The 22,967-nt window shown below is 44.7% G+C and overlaps 1 protein-coding gene across 1 annotated transcript in view; it reads left to right on the top strand.

Annotated features, from left to right (window-relative positions):
• Nucleotides 1–10,470: 10,470 nt before the first annotated feature.
• The window catches only part of LOC130258232 (contactin-6-like), a 122,902-nt gene continuing 110,405 nt past the window's right edge, over nucleotides 10,471–22,967 (top strand). The window contains exon 1 of the mRNA XM_056501415.1: nucleotides 10,471–10,712. The gene's annotated coding sequence lies outside the window, so the exon portion shown is untranslated. The remainder of the gene's footprint in view (nucleotides 10,713–22,967) is intronic.

The raw sequence follows: 22,967 nt of genomic DNA, 5'->3' as shown, positions 1-22,967 counted from the left end.
TCTGATCTTATATTACTTTATTTCCCTCTAAGACATCACAAAGTGCAAATAAAGGGTTTAAGTAAGGGGTTGTACCCAAGGACTAGCCTGAGTGATCATTTCCTCAGAGATAATCTCAGTCCTCTGGGATGTTCTCAATGAGGGATTTTGTCACAGGGGGTGCAAAGTGACTCCTCTTGTTTTATCTCCACTTGGAACCCCCATCCCTGGAATGTCCCAGGCCAGGCTGGACAGGGCTTGGAGCACCCTGGGATAGTGGAAGGTGTGGGACAAGATGGACTTGAAGGTCTTTTCCCACCCAAACCATTCCTGTAGTTTCCACAAGAGTGATATGAATAAATTAATAATTAGATGAATACACAGATCCTAAGGATTGAGCACCAGCTATTACCAGAGACACACAGAGGATAAAATATGCTGTTTACCAGCTGAAATAACAATCAAGCTGATTTAGGTTATCAGCTCTCTCATAGCACAAGACAAAATTAAAATGAGCTACTGTGAAGTTAATTTGAGATGTTTGTTTTTTTTTCACTACATTTTATGCACCAAGAGGAGAAAAATTGGTGGAACAATTTTCATAAGCAAATTGAAATAACTGGAGTTCAGGAGATAACAGGGAGATCTCTGTGTGGGAAAGGATCTGGGAAATCATTCCTGTCTTCTCTTGCAGAAATAGGCTGAAGAGCTGGGAGATTTCATCCAGGATTAATGCACTGATAGAAGTTAAATCAATGTTTTTGGGATTAGAGTGTGGGTAGTAAGTCCTTGTGCCATTTCACAGTGAGGGAATGGTTTGGGTTGGAAGGGACCTTAAAGATCCCCCCAGTTCCTCCACAGGGACAGGGTGCTCCAAAACACATCAAGGGGCTCTTCTGCATTTCAGCTTGAAATTGAAATATTTTTTAATAGACCAAGGTGCAGGGCTGACTCCTCCAAAATACAAAATTTCATTAAATCAGGCAGAAATGTGGGGACCAACTTGTCAGAAGGCAGATTATTCAAGGACCTGGATTCCTTCAGATTTCAGTGCTTAATGCTGGAACCAAAAGGAAAGTTCTAGACTTAGTCTCAGGAATAAAACAATCCTATGAAATCCATCATTTAATAGAATCATTAAGGCCTGAAAAGACCAAGATCATCAAGCCCAACCTCTCCTCACACATTTTGCCCAATAGTTGAAACTGCAAATTTATGGAAGAAGCACCACAATTTCCAAGGGAATGTTTCACATAATTGTTTTATCCCTTACATTTCTGTACAGGAAAATGCACATCAGCCAAGCTTTTCTTTTATGCAGGGAGCACAACCAAGCTCTGACCTCACTGACATTTAGGGAGTTTGATCACTGGCACTAAATGCTTAACAAGCAGAGATTTGATTGTGTGGCACAAAGCCTGCATAATTTATTTTAAACACTCTGATAAAATCCTGTGCATGGGTGAAAGATGCACAAAGATTTGGACAGTGGACAGGACTCTCCCTAGAAAGATTTATGTGATGACTGTGTTATGGGAAGAGAGATGGGGTGTGAAACTGCTGGGAACTGTTGGAGTAAGAGCTAAAGAGAATGGGCTAAATACTCTCACTTTAAGGAGGACATGAAAACCAGATTGTGAAATATTCACTCTAAAAGTGGGTTCTAAAGCTGTGGAAAAGTACATTCTAAAAATACTCTTGGTGATCTGGTTTAGAGGGGATGCTGGTGTTTGGGCAGAGGTTGGATTTGGTGATCTCAGAGGTGTTTTCCAGACTTGTGATTCTGTGAAAAATATCAAAGGATCTGACTCCAGTAAAGCTGTTCTTTGTCAGGTTTGTTCTCTGTTGACATCAGCCCCATAAACATCTCCAAACAGGACAAGGAGCACCCAGAGCAAACCTCCTGGAGGTTTCCCCAACATTTTGGGAAGATTCTGAGCAAATAAAACCCTTCCTGAGCTGAGCTTTGCCTCCTTTGCAAGCTTTATCCCTGGAGGATTTTATGCACCCCTGAATATATTGGGTATTAAAACACAAAGCCAGGCTGATCCTTGGGCACAGCCCCTCTTATTGCAGTTCTGCAAGGCAGCAGCAATACAAAATCATCCTGTGGGATACAAAAAGTGACCTGCATTAGTTAATTTTCATTAGTTTTCATTCAACATCATTATAATCATAAGCAATGGTCTGTTTTAAGAGAGAGGAGTTTTAATTAAGCTGATCTTAGAGGAGGAAGTTGATGGGATTACATAAAGAGAGCTCTTTTCCAGCATAATGAAAGTTGGTATAACTTTACCAAATTCAATTATTTCTTCCCAACGCAGCATGAAAAATATTTGGGAAACTGACTGAAACAATTCTTAGAGCAAATTATAGCCCTGCCAGAGAACAAGAAATCAGTGTGTCAAAACACGAGGATATTTCTGTACAAAGCATCCAGCAAGTGACTTCATACAGGCAATCCCTGTCTGAATATTATATTCCTCATTAAATCTATCCACAGCTGGAAAGAGGAATATTTTCTGTTTGCCTTTGGAAATTAGAAAAAATATAATAACCCAAATGAAAAACGTTCCTCAAACATAATCCAGAGAAGGATGCAGCAAAATGTTGTTTTAATTCATCTGAGTTCACTCAGTGCTGTAAAAACCTAAGGTGCAACTTTACAGCTTTTGTGAGCCCCAAATAACTGCATTTTCTGCAGTAAAACCAGATCTATAAAATTCCACTCACTCTTCTCATGTATACATTTTTAATAAGTGGATTTTATAGACTTGTTCCCTAAAAGAAGGGCACTGCACTGTTCATGTTTTTAATTCAAATTGTGATGAAGGCAGAGATGCTCAAAGATCATCCTGGGGAGACTGGCTGGAAAAAGGGCTGGAGAAATTCCCTCTGCCATGGATCTGATGCCACTGACACAAACACCTGGCTGGAAATGAAGGAACCAGAGGAACCAGGAGGGAGCAATGCACTTGAAGGGTTTTTGTATCAATTTCTAAAACCATTATCATAAAATCCCAGATTGGTTTGGGTAGGAAGGGACCTTAAATCCCACCCAGAGCCACCCCTGCCATGGCAGGGACACTCCCACATGTCCCAGCTGCTCCAGCCCCAAGTGTCCAACCCTGGCACTGCAGGGATCCAGGGGCAGCCACAATTTCTCTCTTATAGCCACAAAATCCACTTCCAGGGCTCATCACCATCATGGGAAAAAATTTCATCCCAATATCTAAACCTACTCCCTCTCAGTTTGAAGCCATTCTCCTTGTCCTGTCCTGACATTTCCTGATGAAATATCCATTTTTTCATCTTTCCTTCTTTTAGATCAAGAGGGATTTTTTTTTTTAAAGTTTGCACCCAGCATTTTCTTGCAGGGCTGAAATGTACTGAGCAGAGATACACAAGTCTTTAAAGAATGCAAAAATCACAGAGAAAATGGAACACATTTGCTGGTTTTAATCCACTTTTTATCCATCTCTGTAAGAACTGTGCCTATGACGCAGCATTTATAGATTTTAATTCCTTACCATTAATATAATACTGAGATATTTACCTGGTCAAGTGTAGCTACAGAATCCCAGAGCCACTGAGCTTGTAAAAACTGAGATCACCAAGCTGTGCCCCATCCCCACCTTGTCCCCACCCAGAGCACTGAGAGCCAACTCCAGGGATGGGATCCAAACCTCCCTGGGCAGCTCCAATCCCTGACCACCCTTTCCATGATTAAATTCCTTCTGGTGTCCACCCTGAGCTCCCCTGGTTCAGCCTGGAGCTGTTCCCTCTCCCCTGTCCCCTCTGGAGATGTCAGATAAAAGAGAGGAGTAACTTGGTTTGTAGCTCCAGCAGTTTCTGTGCTCTGGTTCCTGCAAACAGAGAGGGTTTGTGCATTTTCCTGCTCCAGCCTGGGTTTCTGAGCCCTCCCTCCCACAGCTGAGGGCTCCTGGCACTCCTGACCCCCCTTTGGTGACATCTGGACCCTGGATTGCAGGCAAGTGATGCCTCTGTGGTCTCCTCCTGCCCAGGGCACAGGTGGTGGATGTTGATCCAGTGACCATTTAGCGCAGCTGGGAGAGGAAGGCATGAAATTCCCAGGCAATTCCCAGGCTCCCTGCTCCAAGTTTGCTCTCCCTTGAGGAAAATCAATGCAAAATGTGAGCCACTCATCAGATATTTCACATCCAGGAAGGTACAAGCACGAGCAGAACCCTGGAAATCTGGAAAGGCACAGCTGGTGTTTTCTCAGATGGCTTTTTTCTTTGAAAAATAAATTTTAAAAATAGCAAAAGAAACACAGGCATAAAAAATAAAAGCAAAAATAAACACATCTCACACAAAAACCCTGAAGAAACAAAGAGATAAGCAAGCTCCCCACATTTTATGAGGATTAGCCACAAGCCATTAGAAAGTCTCACTGAGGTCACTGTGATTGTCTGGAGAGCAAAGGTTGTTCGACAGTGATTGTTCCTCAAAACACAAACCACGTCCAGTAACACCACAAATAACTCCAGTGAAAGCCTTCACACTTCTTTTTGCTCATTCTTTTTAAATTTCCTTGTCCAATCTTTTCTTCTGGTGTTGAAGATCTTCCAGTTCCATTGCAGAATAACCTCCAGTTACTGATCAGAGCATTGCCCACCCCAGGAGCAGGACACAGGTTTGAAACCTGCATTTCTGCTGGGAGCAGAGGAACTCTCCAGGCTCCTCTCCGAGCTCCAGAGGTCACCTTTGCTGGGGGGATCATTAATAAGCTGCACATTTTGCAAGGATTAACACCCACTAAACCTTGGCATTTATTCCAGAGACGGAGATCAATGGGGCACTTAGCACAGGACTAACAACATCCCTGAGCTGCTGCTTTTGCTCTTTAATCATCTTTGGTGGGGGGACAGAGGCAGCAGTTCAGAGGGTTTGTTTTCTGCTTTATTTGTGGAGCTGGGAACTAATTAATCCCCTTGTTATCAAAGCAGAGCCTCTGACTGGGGCTGTCTGTAACTCTAAAATGGAGCCCTGAACAAACCACATGGAGACAAAGCCTGGAGCTCAGGCAGAGGAAGGAGCTTTGTGGGATACAAACAAGGGACAGAGTAGCCTAATTCTGGTTCTTTGATGGATCTAGTGTGAAAAACAAGAGCAATAAGCTTCATACTTTGAATTGTATATTTTTACATTCAGCAGAAAAATCTCCTCGAACATTTATCTGCCAAACCTGCAGATCTCTTTTTTTTTTCAGTCGTGTCTCCATCACATGTGTGTGTGACCCAAGCAAAATAAAATCAACAAAAACTACAGAAAAAAAACAGGTATTCTATATGAAAGTGGATTTCCTACAATTGACATAATTTTTTTTTCTGTATTAATATTCTTTGCTATAACTCACAGTGCTAAACCACACAGAGAAGGCACTTAGTGCTCTATCCAGCAGCAGGGTAAGAACAAAATAAGGATATAATAATAATAATAATAATAATAATAATAATAATAATAATAATAACAACAACAAATATTTACACAAAAAGGTAAAAATTGTGAATATCACTTCCAGAGAAAATTCCTTTCCTTTTCCTGGAAGGCTGCATTTTGGAAAAGAATCCAAAGGGAAGGATCCTTTTTCTGGAGCTTCATTGCTGGAGTGGTTGTGCAGCTCCCTCCTCGTGCTGGTCACTTGTCCAAAGTCATCAAGAATTCAGGTTGGTTTGGTTTGGTTCTCTTGGTTTCTCTGCTCCAGCAGCAAACTTTTTGGGGAATTCAGAGTGCAATAATCCATTCTTGTGGGATTTCAAGACCTCATTTATGCAAGAGCAGATCATTCCCCAATGCCTGTCCAGCAGCTCAGTTTTATTCATAGTACATTTTAATTCTTACAGTGCAAGTGAATTATGATGGATTTTTGCTCTCAGGTTTCCAATATCTGTCTCTGACAAGACTTCAAGGAATAGTCACAGGACAAAGGTGGTGCAACTCCATGAATCTGAAATTACATCACCTCTGTATTGAAAAACAATTGCAAGGTTGCATTCATGAAAATTGTGTTGAAATGTACTTTAGAAGATGTCTAACAAGACTGAAGGGAAATGAAGCCAATAATTTGGGAAATGTTTACTGATTAGCACTGTAAAATTAATTAATTCAATCTTATTTGAGCAGAGCCCTGAATTCCTGAAGAGGAACAACCTGGGATAGGTGAGGATGTCCCTGCCCATGGCAGGAGGTTGGAATGAGATGATCTTTGAGGTTCCTTCCAACCCAAACCATTCTGCAATTCTGTGATTTACAATTTTAGAGTAGCCAAAACCCTCTGCATGGAGTCCACACCAAACAGCAATTCATGGTGGATGAATTTACTGACTGAGTAAAGCCCCTCATGGGATGGGATCATATTCCTTTGTTAAAAAAACTCATCTCAGCACTTAAACTTTGCCTTTGTGGTCTCAGGGATTCGCCCTTGCAGTTGATGCTTGCTCCTCTCAAGTGGAGACTTTAGATCATGTTAGTCCTTGACCTAACTCAGTTAAAAAGTTGATAAGACATCCTGGGTTTATCTCCTCTGTCTAAAGGAGAGACAGAGGAGCTGACAGAGCCACAGGGAGCTGAAGGCACAGTGACAAACCCCACGTGCATCATCCCAGGACATCTCCAGTTTCTCCTGAGCAGAGGAGAAAGTGACACCTTGGCTCAGCTTCCAGCTCCCTCCTGCCTGCCAGCCCGTGCTCCTGTGCTCTCCTGTCTGCTCTGGAGACCAGATCCTACCCCCAGGTATTTTTACCAGATCCTATCCCCAGGTATTTTTAGCCAATCCTATCCCCAGGTATTTTTACCAGATCCTACCCCCAGGTATTTTTACCAGATCCTATCCCCAGGTATTTTTAGCCAATCCTATCCCCAGGTATTTTTACCAGATCCTACCCCCAGGTATTTTTAGCCTACGACAGCCACACAAGGGCATCGTGCACTTCATCCTGAGACAGGGAAACTTCTGTCACTCCAGAGCCAAATTTGAGGTGGCTGGAGGCCCATCCCAGGCTGCTGAGTTGGCCCAGTTTCAGGATTTGTCTGTGCTCTGACACTGTCAGAACTCCAAGAGGAGCAGCCCTTCCTCAACGGTGGAAAAGTTTTTTTTAAATGGGTTTCTGACAGCTGGAAACACAACAGCAGTTCACTTTTTCTATTTTTTTTTAATCATCAATGTTTGCTTTGTTTTTGTTTCTTAGTTTTTTGGATTTTTTTAAAACATGGGTTGTTTGTTTGTTGTTTTTTTTTTTTTTTTATTCTGATGGAATATCCCAGTTCTTCAAAAGCAAAATATTTGACAAATAAATGTTGATCTCAATGAATTTTTGCTTTGACAGGGTATCAGCCAGAGTCACAACATTTGGGTAAGTTGCAAATGTTTTATCTTGACCTCTAGGAAAAGACTTGTTTAATAGTCAAATTTATCCTCACTTTCTGTGTCACTTCTCAAAGATATGGGTGGAATCTTTAATAGGGTATAAGATAGTTCAGAAAAATCTAAATTAGAACTTTACAAGTTCTAATAAAAAGAAAATTCAGATGTTCAGAAGTTGAAAATTCAGCTACTGAAGTGTTATAGTCTTTGTTGAATGGGAAAAAAAAAAAAAAAAAAAAGAGATGCCTTAGAAAGGTTTGGGTTGGAAGTGACCTTAAATCTCATCCAGTGCCACCCCTGCCATAGGCAGGGACACCTTGAAGTGAATTAACCTTTTACAGAGACATTTCTAAAATATTTTTTTGCATTCTTAGTTGGAAATTGAAGAGCTTTAAAAGCATTAAATTCCTCAGCAACTGAAAAATTCTGTTCCCAGTCTCGTTTGACAAGAAATGCATAAGGAAATTCTTTATTTTGACATAGAAAAGGCTGAATTTGTAATAAACTTTCAAAATTGGCTACAAGAAGTTGAGTTAATCTGTTGCAAGCAACTTGTAATCTATTTACTCTTGGTACCACTTGGAAAAAGCCCCTTAATTATTGAAAAGAAAATTTTAATGAGGAAATACCTAAAATTCCATTGGATGGATGATGGATGGATGGATGGATGGATGATGGATGGATGATGGATGATGGATGGACGATGGATGGATGGATGGATGGATGGATGGATGGATGGATGGATGATGGATGGATGGATGGATGGATGGATGGATGGATGGATGGATGATGGATGGATGGATGATGGATGGATGGATGGATGGATGATGGATGGACGATGGATGGATGGATGGATGGATGATGGATGGATGGATGGATGGATGGATGGATGGATGATGGATGGGTGGATGATGGATGGATGGATGGATGGATGATGGATGGATGGATGGATGGATGGATGGATGATGGATGGATGGATGGATGGATGATGGATGGATGGATGGATGATGGATGGATGGATGATGGATGGATGGATGGATGGATGATGGATGGACGATGGATGGATGGATGGATGGATGATGGATGGATGGATGGATGGATGGATGGATGGATGGATGGATGATGGATGGGTGGATGATGGATGGATGGATGGATGGATGATGGATGGATGATGGGTGGATGATGGATGGATGATGGATGGATGATGGATGGATGGATGGATGGATGATGGATGGATGGATGGATGGATGGATTGATGGATGGATGATGGATGATGGATGGACGATGGATGGATGGATGGATGGATGATGGATGGATGGATGGATGGATGGATGGATGGATGGATGATGGATGGGTGGATGATGGATGGATGGATGGATGGATGATGGATGGATGATGGATGGGTGGATGATGGATGGATGGATGGATGGATGATGGATGGATGATGGATGGGTGGATGATGGATGCATGGATGGATGGATGATGGATGGATGCATGGATGGATGATGGATGGATGATGGATGGATGGATGGATGGATGATGGATGATGGATGGATGGATGGATGGATGGATGGATGATGGATGGATGGATGATGGATGGATGGATGATGGATGGATGATGGATGGATGGATGGATGGATGGATGATGGATGGATGGATGGATGGATGGATGATGGATGGATGGATGGATGATGGATGATGGATGGATGATGGATGGATGGATGGATGGATGGATGGATGATGGATGGATGATGGATGGATGGATGGATGATGGATGATGGATGGATGGATGATGGATGGATGGATGGATGGATGGATGGATGATGGATGGATGGATGGATGATGGATGATGGATGGATGATGGATGGATGGATGGATGGATGGATGATGGATGGATGATGGATGGATGGATGGATGGATGGATGGATGGATGATGGATGGATGGATGGATGGATGATGGATGATGGATGGATGGATGGATGGATGGATGATGGATGGATGGATGGATGATGGATGATGGATGGATGATGGATGGATGGATGGATGGATGGATGGATGATGGATGGATGATGGATGGATGGATGGATGGATGGATGATGGATGGATGATGGATGATGGATGGATGATGGATGGATGGATGGATGATGGATGGATGATGGATGGATGGATGGATGGATGGATGATGGATGGATGGATGATGGATGGATGGATGGATGGATGGATGGATGGATGATGGATGATGGATGGATGGATGGATGGATGGATGATGGATGGATGATGGATGGATGGATGGATGGATGGATGGATGGATGATGGATGGATGGATGGATGGATGGATGGATGGATGGATGGGATATTGGGATGGAATTCCTGGCTGGGAGGGTGGGGAGCAGCTGGGATGGAATTCCCAGAGCGTCTCTGGCTGCCCCTGGATCCCTGGAAGTGCCCAAGGCCAGGCTGGAGTACCTGGGACTGGAATGTGTGCCTGCCATGGCAGGGGTGGCACTGGATGAGTTTTAGGGTCATTCCAAGCCAAACCACTCTGGGATCTGTGATAACTTTTCCCACTGAAGGACAGTCCCCAGCCTGACTCTGCCTTTTCTCTGCTGAAGCAATCCCAAGAGGGAAAATGGAAATCCACAAGGGTTTGAAGCTCAATCAGAATTTATGTCTGTGCTACTTTAGACAAACAAGTCTTCCCTCCCTTTTTATTTTATTTTCTATTTGTTTAATATGTAACACAGGAAGGGGCAGTGGAGTGTGGAAGAGGTCACTCAGGGCTGGGATGTGATTCCAGGGGCAGCTCCCACCCCACCCGCTCAACCCTACAGACGTGACTGTGGGGACCTGGACTAAACAAAACTATTCCCACTCCTGTTCTAAGCCTAATCCCGTGCAGTGACCCAGTTTTTGTGGAGAGAGGTTTGTGATTACCTGACAGGAGCCGATATTTGTACGAGAGGAACAGCAAGAGCACATTTAATCTTTCATGCTCCGCTCTGACAGCTGCGCTTTCGCTCGCTCAGCTTTCTCGAAGGATGAGCCAGGCAGAGCTAATTTTTCTACATCCCAAATTTCCAGACAGGGACGTGCACGAGCTGTAGGAGCTGTTTGTCTGATTGAGGCACTAATTGTGCGGGTCCTAGCCGGGAAGGCAGCGCGTTTCACGTTAACGCCGGGGAAGAGACACGCAAGGCTCAGCGGATAAAAGGCTCGTGGTCCCAGCTGGGAAAACAGTTCCATTATCTCCCAGCTGCACAGACCTTGCACACGGCTCCGTTCTGCCTGGCTGGGAGCTCCAAACAGACGGCTGTGGAGAGGCTGAGCCATCCCCGAGCTGGGAGCTGTAAGTACAGAACGCTGCAGTGTGCGCGGGGCCGGGAGCTGCGCTGCCCGGGTGGGTTCCTGTCCTTCCTCGCTCCTTTCCATTTGCATAACGGGGAGAGAAGGGGGGAAAAAAATCGCTGCTTTATTTCTCCTGCGTGTCCGGAAATGGCTGGTGCTCCCAATGTGCGGAGAAGGAGGTGCAGGGTGGATTTGTGTGCGTGTGAGCCACAGGCAGCGCAGGTCCATGACCGAGGCTATCACAGCTCTGCAGTGGAACGGGCAGCACGGAGCATGACAGGGCTAATTCTGGCACCTTCACATCACTTTCTGCAGCACATTAAAAGCTGAAATGGGTAATGAGAGCCCAACCTCATTCCTGCCAGCTGAAGGTGGAAAAGCCATAAACATAAATCTGCAGGAAAATGTAGGTAAGTCCTAAAAAGAAAGTTTTTCCCTGTTGCTCATTTGGATCATCAGAAGGGAATATAAAGCAGGTTCCCAGCCTGTACTGAACTTTGGGTCTGCATCCAGAGACCTGCAGGAGTGTTAGTCTGGATATTGTTATTTATTCCCACTGCATGACACAGCTTTAAAGGACATGATAGTTTATCAAAAGTTTGGGAAGCCTGTGCTTCCAGGAGGAAGTGCCTGACTAGAACTTTCTGGTAAATCAGATATTGCCATGGTGCTGCTGGGGTGAATCCTTGGTTTCAGACAGCTGCTGCATGTGCAAAGGGGCTCCCCCAGCAGCTTCTGCACAAGCAGGATGCTCCAAGCTGACAATTTCCTGCAGCACTTATGGAGCTGAATGATCAAGCAAGATGCAAACACTCTGTAAATAACAATTACTTGTCCTTTTAGCAGCGCTGCAACCCTTTGCAGATAAATATTGGGAGTTAAAATCCAAATATTTACTCCCCTGAAGTGGCATTTCCACCTCCCCTTTTATTTTTCTCCCCCAAAGAGGGGAGACTTGTGACATCCACACAAAGTTCTGAAAGTTCAGAGAATTTTTCTGTGTGTGCCACTAAACCCTGCAGTGTTTGTAATTCCAGGCACCACATCCCCACAAATAACCCCTCTCCATCAGCCAGCTTTGCCTGTGGTGCTCCAGAGGCACTGTGTCAGTGTTTCACATTCCAGAAGTCTCTGCTTCACAGGTTTTATGACACTAAAAAGTCCCAAATCAGTACCTCTATGAAGTTAGCAACAACCATAGATCACATTTTATTGTGTAAAAAAAGAAAAATAAACCTCCCCAGTGCTGGCAGCTGTGGGTTTCAGATGCTGGTGAGATGCTGGCCATGGATTACAAGTTTTACCTTCCATGCTGAGGATAAAATTATAAATAATCCAGAACAACTTAAGTGCTTTAAATCAAGCAGGAGCCATGTCTCTTTTCCTTTGCTTCCAGCTTTATGACCACTGTTAAAAAGGTTTGTGGTGCATAATAAGCTACTCTAAAATTAATTTCTTGCCATTGAAGCAAGAATTTCCCTCACAGAGCAAGGTGCCAGTGTGCCCAAGGGGCCTTAAAACACAAAGTTGGGTGGCTCAAACCACTGTTTGTGTTGGAACTGGGAATTTTCATCAGAAGATATTTTGTGAGTATGTGGGAATAGATCAGCTCTATGAAACAGCATCAGATTTGTATTTCCCCCTCAAAACTGTGTTAGCTGCATGGTACTACAAAATCTGTTAAAAACTGAGTTTCCTGCAGAAGATTACCACAGATTGGCCTCTACTCACCTTCCCCAGGGACAAAGAGACATAAAAATCATCTTAATGGTGCCCTGCTTGTCCCCAGCCTCTTACCCTGCCTCTTGCAGAGGAGGAAAGCAGCAAGTTCTGGCCCAAAAAGTCATTTATTGCTTCTTCCCAAAGGCTGCAATCAGAACTGGCCATAACTCTGTGCTTGGGTGGGTTTGTAGCCTGGGCTGTGCAGGGGGAATCTCTCCAGGGGAAGTGGAGACACAAAAATTCAGGCACAGTTTTACAGTTACAACTCCCTGAGTGGTAAAAACCATCCCTGGGCTGCAAAAAAACCCCAGACACAGCAGAATTTAAGTGATTAGGTGACCTTATTTGCATCCAAAAACGATCAAACGATCCACAAATCTCTTATTTACACAAAGAATTCTGAATCTACAAAAGAATTTACACAAATCTCTTATTTACACAAAGAATTCTGAATCTACAAGGAAAAAATACACACCTTAAAAAGAGAAGAAAGCATCTTCAAGTGCCCTAATCACAGTGAACAACCTCAATCAAAACAGATCAGCTGCACTGCACTTAACATTCTCCATCTTTTGGAGGAAAAAAAAAAACACACACAAGTGTGAGACAGAGCTCAGAGGGATGGAAACCCTACCTGGAGCTGGGAAAGTGCTAAACACACCAGGTCAGCACAGAGTAAAGAGCCAGCTATTTATAAATACCTATAAAGGTATTTTGGCACCAAAAACCCTCATGGGGACTTGAACTCATCAGTTTCAGAGGCTGGAGGAGAAGCAGTGAGGAAAAGTTGGAATTTTTCCATACCTCTGCTCTCAGCTCTGTCTCCTCTCCTCCCAGAACCTCCAGGCTTTTCCTGGTTGTCAGGAAAATTAATCCACAAACACCAGAGGTTTGTGTCCAAAAAGGAGACAGAGGAGTCCTTTTTGCTTTATTGGAATAAAGGGAGAGGCCATGGGGCATTCTCCTGGGATCTCTCAGATTTTTGGAAGACACAGACTCCCTTTTTATCCCAATTTATCCCAATTTATCCCAATTTCCTGGCTGTTTTTCCCTCTCTCTTTCCCCACTGGCTGAGGTACTTGAGGGGCTCAGACTTCCCAAACACCTGAGAATCCCATTTAATGTACAACCCTCCCTCTTAATTTTTAATTCTTATACAATTCATGGTTTTTCCCCATTGCTTCTTTCACCTTCCAATATCCAATTTCATTTACCAGCAAACTTGCAGTTTGTTTGTAAAGGCAAATCTCTTTTTCCATTCATCCATCAGTGGAATCCATCCCATTGTTTCTTTTCTCTCCCAGTGCTGGTTTTATCTCCCAGCAGACCCACAGCTCCCTTGTAAAGACAAATCCAACATTCCTCTCCTGGTGGATGAGGAGCAGCAGGTCAGCACTTCCTGCTGGTTTTGTTCTCGAGGGCACAGGGGCTTCTTCCCAAATTTTTTGGGACCACAAAAATGATTGATCAGTCTTGTTGCAGTCTTCAGTGTCTGAAGGAGCTCCAGGAAAACTGGAGAGGGACTGGAGACAAGGGGTGGAAGGACAGGGAATGGCTTCAAACTGTTCCAGGGATGGATGGGATACTGGGAAGGAATTCCTGGCTGGGAGGGTGGGGATGGAATTCCCAGAGCAGCTCTGGCTGCCCCTGGATCCCTGGCATTGCCCAAGGCCAGGTTGGACACCTGGGACAGTGAAAATGTCCTTGCCCATGAGTCAATATTTAAGGTCCCTTCCAACCCAAAAATTTTCATTATTCTGCATTATTAATTTTGGGAATCTCTGTGTTCTGGGTTTCCTGCAGGATTTAAAACTCCAGAGTGTGCAGTGCTCAGAGGAACCTCTGAGAGAGAGGGGTGGGCAGGAAGAGCTGGGACAAGAGTAATTTCCCTCACTTGGAGCCTGGGATGCATTTTTAGCCTATAAAGAGCAGGAGGAATGGAGCAAGTGAGTCAGAAAGGCATTTGTTTTATTAAAATTCCTGACAGCTTCTGCTGCAACGCTCTTGTTAAAAGAGATGGAAAACATCAGAAAGATGAGAGAAGCTGTGTTCTGTCCTGGCTCTCTGCACAACATAATAATATGGGAAGGAGTGCAATTGGTTTCCCAGAAACTGGTTTTATTGGCTATATCCAAACACAAGTGACTCAGGTACACAAAAACCCTCCCCAGGGCTCTGATCCCAGCTCCACCAGAGGCAGCTCAAACAAATAAAAACATTCTGCCTGCTTTTCATACAATAAATCCTGACTTCTCTTCAGGACACCCTGATGTGATCACCAATAAGATCCATTTTTTTAAAAAATAAGATTCTTCAGGAAAAAAAAAAATACAATGGCTTTATATTTGGTAATGAATTCAGCTCTCCCATGGCTGCAACCAAACCAATCTCTCTTTGTGGTGATGCCTGCAAGGAATCTTTTATTAAAATTCTCTTATTAAACTTATCTCTTATTAAATGGGAGAAGACTGACAGGAAAATAAGGATTTTCTGCTGTAAAAATCAGTGTAAATATCAAGTGTGTAGCTGATGGAATTCCCATCCCTGTGATTCACACTGGGAATGTAGATCCTGGCTGGGATGAAGTTCTGCACCAAGTTTCTCACTGAAGTGAGTGAATATTCTGACATTTAGTGATTATTTCTGCTTCAAACACATTTTTTCCTTCTGTGTGCATTGGAGGTTTCACCACATCCCATGGCCTGGTCCATTGTAGGGTCAGCAATTCAAATCCATTCCTGCCAGACATTCCCTGAGCGAGTTTGGGGTGTGCAGAACACGAGTGGTGCCTTTGGTGAGAGAAATGGGGATTAAAAGCACAAAAGTTTCTGCAACTTCATCTCTTGGAGCACTTTCTGATAATCCTACCATGAAATTACAAAACCAGCGGGACCAGAGCAAACCTGCCTGGAAATTGTACTCCCTCCATTTGTAAGGGAAGCCAGATAAGGGGGAGATTTTTATCAGCTAAATGAGAGCTGTGTGTCACATGGACTACCCATGTCCCACCCTTCAGCTCCAAACCCTCAGCCAGGACAGAATTTGGGCTGGTGTGCACTGGATCTGTGCATCCCTGCCTTCCCCAGGGTGTTGCAGCTTACAAGGGGTTTGTCCTTGAGCCAAGGGGAAAAAAAAAAAGAAAAAAAAACCAAAAAAAAACCCCAAAATTCTGCACAGAACCAGCACAGCAGAGCTGCTGATTCTCCCTTGTGCCTCAGTTTCCCTTCTCTGGTGTCTCAGCTGTTCCTGATGCTCTCAGTGGGATAACCCTGCCTGGTGACAGCTGGGAATGTTTTACCCACGGCTCTGTCACTTGTCCCTGGTTCTGCAGCATCCACTCCTCACACTGATGCCACTCTGCTAATTCCCTTCATTTGCCCAATTAGCCACAGGTGGTTTTGTTTTCCTTCAGCTGAGCAAAGCAGGGAAGCTCTGCAGTCCCCAGTGAGGGAACTTCTCTCCCAGAAATTGTTTTGCCTGCTGGTTTAGCAGGAGCACTTGGGCTGCACAGCAGGTTAGAGGTTTTACCCCTGTTAAAGTCACTTAAACTGTCACCTTTCCCTCAGCACTGATATCATTAGTGGTGACACATTGCTGCAGCCTCTCACAGAGGTCACCCAGCCCTTTCTGGAGCTATCACACAAAGCTAAAAGCCATAAATATTATATTTAACTCTCTCCTTTCCTGTGTTACTCCAAAACCACTGGAGGTGCAAGTCTCATTACTTCCCTGAACACGCTCTGGTCCTTCTGTTCCACCAAATCCATGAGTTAGGTTTGAATTTTCAGTCCTGGCTCAAATTTCCCACCTCAAAATCCAAACAAATACCAATATTTAGTATAAAACTCCAATGGCTGGGCAGCTGTATTCCTATCTGACTGTGCAAGCAGAGCCACAGGGGAAAGACTTGTCAGAGGGATCTTCTACTTACAAGGAAAATCTTTGTTTTCTACAACATTGAAATGGGAGCAGTTATCCATGAGCTCCTTTGCAGAAGCCTGGGCTGGTGGAAGATGTCCCTGCCCATGGGTGGGATGTGCTCTTGGGAGCAGCTCCAAGTGCAGAACTCATCCCACTCTTAATAAATCCATGTCCTGGTTTAAGGACAGGTGTCTGCCAATAAAGGCAGGAGCTTCTCTTTGAAATGGAAAATGTAAACCCCCTCCCTCCAAATTATTATAATTTTGAAATTAAGGGGCTCTCAGGCAAAGATATGGGAGTTAGGAATAGCAGTTCTTTACTAGGAAAATTAAACTAGAAATGCAGTATTACACAGAACAATCCCAGCCCTGCCAGAGTCAGAATCCAAGCTGACACCCGTCAGTCAGTCAGGGTGTTGGCACAGTCCCATTCAATGGTGGCTGCATCCTCCTGCAGGGGCAGATGTGGTTCAGCTGGAGCAGTGCTCCTGGAGAAGGTGCAGTTTCCTCTGAAGCTCCAGGGATGATGTGCAAAGGTCTGGTTTTCCTCTGGGATCCAGTGGGAAGAAGGTTCCTTGGTGTCCCAAATCTCAGTTTTTCTCTGGGTAGGAAAGGCTTGGCTGCTCCCCTGGCTGGAGCATCTCCCATGGGATGATGGAATTTTATCAGTCATGCCCTGGGACTCAGTGGCCATGAACAGGAGATATCTCCTGGAGGGAGGATGGGCTGTGGGAAGATAAAGATGATTGCCCAGCTGGTTTAAAGATGGCCCATGAGCAGAGAATGTGTGCCAGGAGATCAGGGTCACTGCCCAGCTGGGTTAACAGCTGGGACAGAATTCACATTGAACCCAAGCCACTGCCCTTTGTGTTCCCTGGGTGCTGAGCAGGTCCAATGCACCATTTGGCCACTTCTCCACGTTTTTTCCTGTTAATAGGATTATCCACCCCCTGTGCTGCTGCTGTGCCCCAAACACAACCCAGTGCTGCAGGTCTGTCCCTGTGCCAGTGCTGCTCCATCCCCCTCTGCTGATCCCATCTGAGACATCACCTCAGCTTTTACCCACCTGCCTGAAGCAAAGGAGGATCCTGGCTTATGAACCTGCTCACAATTGCTGCAGCTCCAGCCAGGAATAAACTGTTTTTAACCTAAATACTCCTCTGAGGACACTGAGCTTGGGGGAAGAAGAATAACTGTGCTGTGTGCAGTGCAGGCAGGGATAAGTGAGCCTGGACGTGCTGGATAACTTGGGAAAGCAGCTGGAAAAGAGGGGAGGGAAAGGAGAGCAGTGATGACCACAATAATGACCACTTCAGATTGTAGCAAATGCAATGTTTCCAAATAAAACACAGGCTGGTGAAGCTGCAAGGAGTGAAAAGGCTGCCAAAGTGAAAGATTTGTCCAAAGGCATCCCAAAAAATACTTCAAGGAGAAGGGAAACTCCAGTGGGATAAAAGCCCTTCCATAGTGAGGGTGAGGTGAGGCTGTGGTCCTGGGCACCACAGGGAGCAGCACCCATGCAATAATTGATATGGCAAATTAAAGAGTGATAAAAATCATAGAGAAAAGTGGGCAAAGATCAGTGGAAGAAGTGTTGGTGTGGAGTTAAATTTGCAGGAAAAAAGATTTTTTCACTTTAGTGCAAAATGCCCACTAAGGTGAGCCAGGATCTAGCACTGAATCTTAGAGAAATCTTGGTAACAAGAGACTTCAGAGGTATTTTGGGATGCTCTGAGGAAAGCTGTGGGGTGTGCTATTTGGAATTATTCTGTACTTGAGATATTTCAGCATTAATTGCACAGCTTTACTCAGAGATTACTCATTTTCAAGTTAGTCTTACTGAAGGTGTTGAATAATGGATGATATTAGACTTTGGGTTAGGGATTCAGGAGATTGATTTGGAAGACATAGGTGAGACATCTCCAAAATCAAACTTCAAAAATCAAAAATTAGCAGAATAAAAGTTACATTTGAAGTGCAAGAACTAAGGGAAAAAAATAAAAAATAAAACACCTTTCTCACTGATTCAGGCAAAATCAAAATGACTAAGCCTGTCACGATTTCACCTCTTTGTCTGGCTGACTTTCTCAGCAAGATTGATTCCAAATCCAGCTAAGCCCTGAAAGGAATTAGCAGGAAACTGCTTTGCTGGAGGATGCTGAGGGGGTGGGCTGGGCAGCCAGGGAAGCAGCAGCAATACCCAAAAATAAAGCCCCAGCCCTGACTAACCAGGGCCCTGTTGGGATCACTGAAGTAAGTCATAAACCCTCTCACTTGAATCCAGAGGCAAAAGCAATACTTTGAGAGGACAAAAAGCAGCTGAGGAGGAGTTTGTGAGATGGTAACAGCAGAGAACACAGAGTGGGGAACTTGGGGATCCCCCAGTGCCACCCTGCCATGGCAGGGACACCACACTGTCCCAGCTGCTCCAGCCCCAGTGCCCAGCCTGGGACACTCCAGGGATCCAGGGGCAGCCACAGCTGCTCTGTGACAGCCTCACAGGGAAGAATTTCTCCCCAGTGTCCCATCTGACCCTGCCCTCCTTCAGTTTAAGCCATTCCCCCTTGCCCTGTCTTTCCATGCCCTTGCACAAAGTCCCACTGACCCTTCCTGGAGCCAGGAGCAGGAAGGTTTCATCCAGAGAAAGGCCTGGGTTGGATTCACAGGCAGATTCAGAGCTTTATATTTGATTGAATTAATACAAATGTATATATATATAAATTGAAAGTAGAACTTTATAAAGTAGAATTCTGCAGTCGTGCTTATTCTGTACCTGCAATAAAAACTCCTGACCCTTAAAGCAAAGAGGTGAGGCACAATCAATCTGTCATTACTGGTGTTAATTAACATTATTCCATCCAGAAGTGCCCCAGGCCAGGCTGGACAGGGCTGGGAGCAGCCTGGGACAGTGGCAGGGGTGGAATCAGAGGAATTTAATGTCCCACTGAAACCATTCCAGGACCCTGTGTCTGCAGGGCAGTTTGGAGCAGCATCATTTGCACACCTGGTGGCAGGTGAGGCTGAGGCAGCAACGTTTAACCCTCTGTGCCCTGGTGATGGATGGAGCATGGCAGAACCAGCAGCAAACCTTCCCTGCAGTGCCAGTCCTGGTGTTTGATCCCAGCCCAGGCCAGGCCACAGCCTGTGCAATTACCCACTCCAATAATCAGTGTCTGGCTCTGATGGATTACAGCCCAGTCTGGGGATGGTTCAGAATAAATGAGCTGGGATGAAGGGTGTGACAGGTAACAAAGCATTTGTAATGGGATATACAGCTATTAAATGCAAAATAAAAAGGGGCACTAAAATATGTGTAAAAATAATCAGGAATAAAATCTATTTAGGTCGTGGTTGTTGACCTGGCATGAGAGAGTGAAAATTAACCTTGCTCTGCATAAATGCAGGAGGGTGTCAGGGAGGTTCCCAGGTCACTTGTAGTGCTGCCACTCTCAAGTTTTGGGCCATTTGAGGGGGTTGTTTCTCCTGTCTCTGTGCAAATTTGGGTTAGTCCCCAACTGCTGTGCCCAATCCTGCCTGGGCTGACCATGGACAGTCAACAGAATGTGCAGGAGATGCCTCCAGGAAAGTCTCAGAAGATGCTGCTGCACAATCAGCCCCCAGAGCTCTGGGTTTAACCCTTGCTTTCCTCTGAGGCCCAGCCTAACTCTGCACTACACCCAGCCTGGGCAGGGCTGGGATCATGCCTCGAGTTTGAGTTTTTATATTCCCAGACTCTGCACTGCATTAGTGACTGAACTCCATGTAAAGTGTCCCAAGCTCTCCTCCCAGCTCAGCACACACAACAATCCTTGCCCAGCCCAGAACCAAGGACAGGCTGCAGCTCCAGCCCCAAAAAGTGCAAACAGAGAGAACTGGGGAGAGAATCTGGGAGGGTGGGACTGCAGAGCCTGGAGCTGGGGTTGGACAGTGAACCCCAAATGGAAATGGAGCAAAACTGATAAAAGTGTGAAACTCCTGGCTGGGATCCATCCTGGGTGCAGCCATGGCCAGGCTCTTGCACTGCCCAAGGGGAATCCTTGGAAGGGTTTTTAATAAACCCTGCTTTATTCCTTTAACTCTGCCTGTCCCAGGCAGCCTCTCCAGGCATCAGGGAGAGTGAACCAGAGCTGATCTCTGAGTCACACACAGGGAGGGACAAGGGGATCTGGGGCTCTTCCCAGGAATTTACATTCTTCAGAGATGTTCCTTGTGGCTATACTGTTAAAAAACCCTGTAATGGATGTTTCTGTTTTGCTTTTATCTCAGTGTTTTGGAGGAGCAGTAATGCTTTGGGTAAAATTCAAATCAATGCAAACCTCATAAGCCAATAAAATTTTATAGATGGTTATCCAATATGTAATTTGTTACACAATTTCTCTGTGGCTTCTGTTTATTGAGACATAAAGACTTTGCTTTTTTTAAGGGAGATTTTATGTGAGGAGGGCATAAGAAGGAATAACCTTTCATACCTATTGTGCCATAAACTAAATTACTCTTAACCCAAACCATTTATCTTGTGGTGGCAGCCTAATGAGACTAAAGGAAACAGAAACAAACTGCCCAGAATTTTCTTGAAGGGACAACTTTTATTTCCATCAAGCCTGTAGCTTCCCAGACTGGCCACAAGGATGTCACAGTTGATAATATCAGATAATATAATAAAAATAATCCAAGAAAATGATGAGGATATAAAGCTTGGGACAGGGAATGAGTGTAGAAGAGATGTTCAGGTTTTGTTGCACACTCTTTATTTCCTGGCAGGAGTTTCCTGCTGGATGAGTGGAATGGAGGGAAGGGAAGGGAAGGGAAGGGAAGGGAAGGGAAGGGAAGGGAAGGGAAGGGAAGGGAAGGGAAGGGAAGGGAAGGGAAGGGAAGGGAAGGGAAGGGAAGGGAAGGGAAGGGAAGGGAAGGGAAGGGAAGGGAAGGGAAGGGAAGGGAAGGGAAGGGAAGGGAAGGGAAGGGAAGGGAAGGGAAGGGAAGGGAAGGGAAGGGAAGGGAAGGGAAGGGAAGGGAAGGGAAGGGAAGGGAAGGGAAGGGAAGGGAAGGGAAGGGAAGGGAAGGGAAGGGAAGGGAAGGGAAGGGAAGGGAAGGGAAGGGAAGGGAAGGGAAGGGAAGGGAAGGGAAGGGAAGGGAAGGGAAGGGAAGGGAAGGGAAGGGAAGGAGAGTCTGCTCAGATGAAGATCAGCATGGCTTTGGTGATTTGGCTCAGGAGGGCTGGAAAAGCTCTCAGATGAAGGATCCCCACCCTAGTGAGGAAATTCACTGCAGTGCCTGCTGCTCATGGCTAAGATGTTCTTTTCCTAATACAAATTTTCCCTTTGCAATATTCTTTGGCTTTACACAACATCATTTTTCCCGGTGTAATTTCACAGCAAAGGAGCAAAACTTCGGAGCAAATGCAAAGTTTTTTCTTTTTTATGCTTTTTTTTTTTTTTTTTTTTGAGCCAGACACACAAAAACTTAAAAGGAGCTTTTTCTCTGTAGGTCCTCATGAGTATCCAAGTCTTTGGAAAGCTGATCTAAATCTTGCTGAAATCAGTGGGGTTTATTTCCCTTTCCCAGGGCTGGGCATGCTGCTCCTGAGCTCCATTAATTCCTGGCTGATTTCCCCTCCACACAGTGCAATTGTGGCTGAGAGATTTGCCTGGTCCAGGGATTGAAATAGGTGGTGATGAACTTGCACTCTGATGAGGACTGATTTGCCTATTAAAGAAAGAAAAGCTAAAGGCAGTGGATCCCTTCAGACCCCAAACTTGCCATTTCCCTTAAAGGATAACAGATTTTTGTGAGAGGAGCAGACTAAGAGAAGAATAGAAACAATTTGTGTGTTGCTCTGGTGAAAAAAAAATGGATTTGTGTCACAGTGAGGTAACAACATTGTTTTATGTGTCAAGCAAAAAAGAGAAATAGTCCATTATTTAGATCAGCACCAGTAAATGGATGTTTTTAAGGCTGAAAAGCGAGGCCATCTCCCTCTTATCATCTCCATTCAATCTCCTAAACTCCTGCTGAAGCTGTGAGAGAGCCTGGGCTGCGAGAGGGAGCCAGCCAAGGCTCGGAGTGACACAGAGTGACACCAGCAGGAGTTATTAGAGGAATTTATGAGCACAATCAGCCATGGGGATGACAAGAAGCTGGGGAAGAGCTGCAGTATCCCAGGAAACAATCTGCATTATTAAGAGCAGAACTCCAGGGATGTGTGATGAGCTTGACAAAGTGCAGGCACTTCACTTTGGTATCCTCCTCAAAATCTCTGCCTCAAAACCAGAAGCACTTTTGAGCCCATTAGAGAAACTCTATTTTGGGGTTTTAGCACTGCACTTCCAAGGAAATGTGTAGAAACTCGTTGATGGAGCAGCTTTGCAGGGATGTGAGGCTGAAAATGAGGCTCTTACAATGATTTTTTTCTGCAGTAGTTGGGATGGATTTGATAATCCTGGGGAAGCACCAGCTTGGGGTTGGCCAAGGCTCCAAAGGTGGCTCTGAACTGGTGCCAAACTGGTGTGAAACTGGTCTGAACCTTCCTGGAATGGAACAACCAGCACAGATTCCTGAGTGTTTAGAGAAAATCTTGAGCAGGAAACTTCAATATTAAATATTTCAGATCCCTGTCC

Source organism: Oenanthe melanoleuca, chromosome 12 (genome assembly GCF_029582105.1).
Source record: "Oenanthe melanoleuca isolate GR-GAL-2019-014 chromosome 12, OMel1.0, whole genome shotgun sequence".
Taxonomy (NCBI): Eukaryota; Metazoa; Chordata; class Aves; order Passeriformes; family Muscicapidae; genus Oenanthe; species Oenanthe melanoleuca.
Note: the sequence above shows the minus strand (reverse complement) of the source record. Positions and strands in the feature narration are given on the sequence as shown.